Raw genomic sequence first — 6,000 nt, forward strand, 5'->3', positions numbered from 1 at the left:
TCGACGTTCTCAGCCACTCTTGTTGGCAAGTGTTGCCAGTCAGAGTTCGTGATCTTGGCAAGTGTTGCCAGACAGTGTTCAGGATCTCTGGCGCTGGCGGCCACAACCTCAAAGTGCTATATGTGGCAATAACAGTTCTTTATGCCAGAGTTGGGCTTGGTCGATATCTTCTACCAATGCAATATAACTTCTGTGTGCGAACTCACAAGCTTCTGGTGGTCAGCACCTTTTATATCATTCGCGTGGGAAAACTGACACGTGACTGACTTTTGTTGACAATGACGGTGCATTCTTCACACCTAAGTGTCAACTTTTCCATCTAATTGTTATTTCAATCGATGACCTCTGATCTAGTTCAAATTCTCTGGGGTTTTCTGAAGATCTTTACACTTGATATAAAATTTGAAATTTTTTAAGAGCCCTGTAAAAAATCCGCAGGCTCACATCCGTATATAGTTAACAGAGGCCCGTTACTCCTAAGGTTTCCATACCTGGTCTCAGATTTCCTCTACCTAACTCCATTCTCAAAATTAAGGAAAAACAGATGGATGAAGTGGGAATTTTTAGGTTTACAATTTTTTCAAATTGCACCCAATTAATTCAAAATATTGTAATTTACAGATTTTGTCTATTAATCCTTAACTCTAAATTACACAACCTTGACCTAAGCTCTGAAAATCATTCATATGAATTTTCAATAAAGCAAACTAACTACTGTTCCTCTAGCAATTTGTATGAATATGAGTTGACTGTGTATGTGTGTGTGTATATATATATATATATCCTCCAAATTATAAGCAATACAGTGCCCTGAGAAATTATAACCTCAACACTAAAACGAAAATAATTTGATTGTAACAATAACTTAAGAAGTGGAGACTAAGATAAAATTTTACAAAAACTAAGTATAAATCCAATCCAATCATACCCTTTATTATATAAATCCAATCCAATCATACCNTGTCATCATTTCTGGTAGTAGCATGATTTCACATTCATAAAAGTTTTGATCATTGCTTACAAAAAACTGATCCAAGTGATTTTTGACATTGTCATTTCACGTAAATGTCTTAGTTAAAAAAATTTGTATAGATCGGAACAAGTACCAATCTGGCGAATATGGTTAGTGTGATAGTACGACCCATCTAAGTTATAACAGTTTCTGACGAGTTACCAAACTTGTGAAATTTGACATTATCATGTAAAACACTACATCTGTTTTGTTGATCAATTCTGGCCGCCTTTTTTGTTTGATGATATTACTCAATTTGTTTACTCGATGGCAGTACACTTTCAAACCAATTGTTAAATTGTTTGGAAAAAGCTCCAAAAAACATTTCCTTAAAATCCCACCAAAGAGAGCATTTCTCTTTAAGAACATCTGGAACCCATATATCGAGCTTTGAAATGAAACCAATTTGTTTCAAGTAATCATAAACAGTTCAATTTGACAATATAATTATTTTTCATGTAAATTTGATATGTAAGTAAGATCAAATTTTTAAAAATTATATATAGTAAACTCTAATAACAAACTGTCTCTTACAAAAAGGAAACTAAAGGGCTGGTCCTGACTCTAAGTCCAGGTATTTTTTTCTCTCTGCAACAAACTTTCTTTGGGAATCAGCAAACAGCACACTGCATCATATTGGTCAAGATATTGTGACTATTTATGGAATTTTTTGAAATTCTGTCTTTGGAAAAGGTATAGACAATTTAACAGGTGACTGCACTGCTGCAATCATAAGCCTCTTGCCATTTTGTTCTCATTTCCCATTGCCTTTTTCATCTATGTATAAATTATCACCACTAGTAGTACGACATGAAACTTCTTAGCAAAGTCATGGCAGCATTAAACACTCTGCAAGCATTCTTTCTAACTTCAGAAAATGTCAACATAAATATGAGACTGTTTCAACAACTTGAATTTACCATTATTAAAGATCTACCAAAAGTTATCAGACTGTCAATAATTAAAGATTATTTTACTAAAAGAATAAACATGTAGGCCTAACATTTTACATATACGAATGCTATGTAATTACAAAAATAAATTAAACCATTGTAAATCATAAATTTTATTATTGTTGTATACTGTTACTAAATTGCTGCTATGTGCTGTATTTTCCTTTTTATAAATACCATATGGCTGATTTGCTGTTATAATATGTACTGTAACAGACATTGACAGAACAGTACAGACAAGGTCATATGAGCTGTTTATTTTGAAAGTAACCTAAGTCCATTTTCCAAAAAAATTAAGTCATCCGTTATAATGTTTACACTTCTACGTTATTTTTCATTTTAAACTATTTGCAGTTTATTATATTCAAAATTCATTAATATTTTGGAAACAGAAAATTAGCTGGTTAATAGAATAATAAAAATTTTATTTTGAAAGTGGCCTAAGTCCATTTTTACAAGTTTCAAATTAATATGTAGTATATTATGGAGTTAAATTTTATTAGTTAATAATTAGAATAATAAATCTATTAAATGTAACATAATTTTACAACAATAATGTATCAATGGTGCTACTCTCTACCTCTGGTTATCCTAACACCTACCATAATCCTAACAGAAAATTCTTACATCCTAATCTGAATATAAAGTAGATGTTTTATTTATACTTGCTGGAATGTAAAGAAAATAAAACAAGCACTGTTAATGAGTGGTCTTATAGAAAAATTTTTTTAAAATTTTAATTTACATTTCCACCAGTCATGGAAAGATAGATACATGCCATAAATGTGATCTACTAAACATTAAAATTAAGGCATCAAATAATGGCAAAGAAAAGAAGGCAAAGCTTATGGAAGAACATGAAACTTATTTTAAATGAGCAGAAAATCATTAAATAAGACCAAGATCTAGTATTACATAATCCAGATCACTATTTCACTTTTTCTTTCAACTTGCAAAAAGCACTGTCTTGCCCAAAGTTGACTACTTCAGTTGTATATTATAAGCATAGTATGAATATTTTAAATATGGGTTTTTATAATTTCCATGATAAAAATGTTTGTGTGTATCTCTGGAATGAAAAAATTGCATCCAGAGTGCACAGGAAGTAGCATTATGTATTCTGAAACATCTAAAAAATCTTAGAAATGAAAAACATAGCTTACAGCAATGTGTGTGCAGGACAAAATAGGAATATAAAATTAGCATTAACATGGTTAAAAGTTGTCCAATCTGCCAAACATAAGATAGATGTCATCAACCATAAGTTTCTGTTATCATGGCATTCATTTCTACTGAATGATAGAGATTTCAGAGTTGTAAAAATGACATTAAAAAAAAATAATTTACTGTTTGTCCCCAGGATTATTATGAAGTCATAAAAAATGTTGAAAAAATAAAAACTTTATTTTGAATGAAATGAAACAAGAGGATTTCATTTCAACTAAACCTGTAGAGGGCATGGGTTTTAAAAGATTAAAGAATACTAATGGAGAAATGCTAAGTTGGTTAAAAATATGTTGGATGCATTTTTTTTGAACTGAATCATATAAAATGTTCTGTAGAACATCAATTAATGAGGATACAAAATTTAACCTCTGATGTACTACTGCATCAGGGGAGATCAAGAAATTTTAATAATATTAAATTGACACCACTGTACAATAATGTAAGACCAATTTCAATATCTAAGTACAAAAATATGATGGACTTATTACACTATATACCACCTGCACACCATGATTATTTTAAATCCCTCCCATACATGCAAACTTGAAATGAATAAACTATAAATTACAATATATAATTCCTTGAAAGTGAATAAAAACTGAATATTTTCTATTTATAACACAATATATTGCATTTTTTACTCTTTTGTCAACAAAAAATATTTTCTACTTTTTCAATCAATCTTCAACAGAAAAAAAATTATAGATTTCTTTTAGCTTTGTTTAACCACTTTAATATACTGCTCCAAACTTAAATGGCAAATTCAGTCTCCTCCTCATTTGGTCTTACTTGAAAATCATTTCAATCATTAATTAATCTATTTTTGTATATAAATTTAATTTTATTTAACTTTATTTAGCAAATGAGCAATTATTCGTTGTGACATCATTACAATTGCAATTTTTAATCATATTTTTAATTTATTTAGTTTAAAATATATACTTGCCACCTCAAATTAATACTGTAGTGTCTTGCCCCTGTACATCATACTTTTCCTTTAACAATATATTGGATTGTTTGAAAAGTAAGTTCATTTTTTTCCGTGGAAAAAACAAAATATTTTTATAATAAATACATATATTTTATTGAATTATATATCAACCATTTGGTCAAATACCTGTTGTCATCATTTCTGGTAGTAGCATGATTTCACATTCATAAAAGTTTTGATCATTGCTTACAAAAAACTGATCCAAGTGATTTTTGACATTGTCATTTCACGTAAATGTCTTAGTTAAAAAAATTTGTATAGATCGGAACAAGTACCAATCTGGCGAATATGGTTAGTGTGATAGTACGACCCATCTAAGTTATAACAGTTTCTGACGAGTTACCAAACTTGTGAAATTTGACATTATCATGTAAAACACTACATCTGTTTTGTTGATCAATTCTGGCCGCCTTTTTTGTTTGATGATATTACTCAATTTGTTTACTCGATGGCAGTACACTTTCAAACCAATTGTTAAATTGTTTGGAAAAAGCTCCAAAAAACATTTCCTTAAAATCCCACCAAAGAGAGCATTTCTCTTTAAGAACATCTGGAACCCATATATCGAGCTTTGAAATGAAACCAATTTGTTTCAAGTAATCATAAACAGTTCAATTTGACAAATTTAATCTTTTAGTGATTTCACATGTTGTTATTCAGCAGCTTGCTTCAATCAGTACCTTTATTTTTGTTTTCATTGGCTTCAACTGGCCATCCAGAACATGGTGCATCTTCAATATTGAAATTGCCAGAACGAAATTTTGTAAACCAGTTTTGGCACTGTCGTTCTGTCAATACATCTTCTCCATACACGTCACACAGTTTTTTCTCGCTTGAACAGCATTCTTACCTTTTTAGTAATAAAAGAGCAAAATATGCCGAAGATGCTGCTTTCGATCTTCCATATTTGATGGAACACAAAAAATAAACAATTGCACAAAATCAAACAAAATTTTTTACAAATAAGCCTTAAAATGCCAGCTGTCAAAATATATAATGATAATACGGTTTAGAATGAAAATGGTGAGAAAAATATGACTAATCCCTCTAATGGTAAAAAAAAACAAACTTACTTTCCAAACAACCTAGTTATGCTGGTCATCTATTAATGGCTTTAAGGGGAAAAGTTTTAAATTGAAATAACGTGACTTCCAGTTTGCATCAGAAGTTTGTGTGAGATTCGCAGCAAGTCACTGGGTTAATCCCCAAATGACCACTTATTCTGCAACAGGTTGATAAAACCCAATCTCGGAGTCTGTTGGATGTCTTAGGAGGGCAAATCGAATGGGGAGTGCATCAGTCAGTTGGCAGTTGTCCTTAAATGACAGGAGACAAGTTAACAAAATAAATGAGCATTTATTTGTATAGCTAAGCTAGGATACATAGGTGATAAAAATATATAGGTTAAATGTGGTTAAATACAACTAAGAGTAATGCTGATAACATAAGTACGCTTATGGCGATTTTACAATCTATCCTTCCTCTAAAGGGTTTACTCTAACAACTAGTCCTATATGCATAGAGAGAGAGAGTTCGCAGGTTCAAAATAATTACCTTTTGTCATTCAATCCTACTGATGTTTAGATCTAACATTAAGCAGGCAAACACGAACAGTAACAAAAAAGAACTTTATTAGAAAAGGTTAGAACTGTCACAGACATCCTCGGGCAACACCCGGACAAAATCCAACGAACTTTCGCGCCTTTTCTTTTTCGACGTTCTCAGCCACTCTTGTTGGCAAGTGTTGCCAGTCAGAGTTCGTGATCTTGGCAAGTGTTGCCAGACAGTGTTCAGGATCTCTGGCGCTGGCGGCCACA

At 31.3% G+C, this 6,000-nt stretch overlaps 1 protein-coding gene across 1 annotated transcript in view; it reads right to left on the bottom strand.

Moving 5' to 3' along the window:
* Positions 1-6,000, bottom strand: part of LOC111621944 (endoribonuclease Dicer-like) — a 132,753-nt gene that overhangs the window by 94,421 nt on the left and 32,332 nt on the right. The gene's annotated exons all lie outside the window — the stretch shown is intronic.

The sequence above is a fragment of the Centruroides sculpturatus genome, unplaced genomic scaffold (genome assembly GCF_000671375.1).
Source record: "Centruroides sculpturatus isolate CEXI.00-Female unplaced genomic scaffold, Cexi_2.0 scaffold31, whole genome shotgun sequence".
Classification (NCBI taxonomy): domain Eukaryota; kingdom Metazoa; phylum Arthropoda; class Arachnida; order Scorpiones; family Buthidae; genus Centruroides; species Centruroides sculpturatus.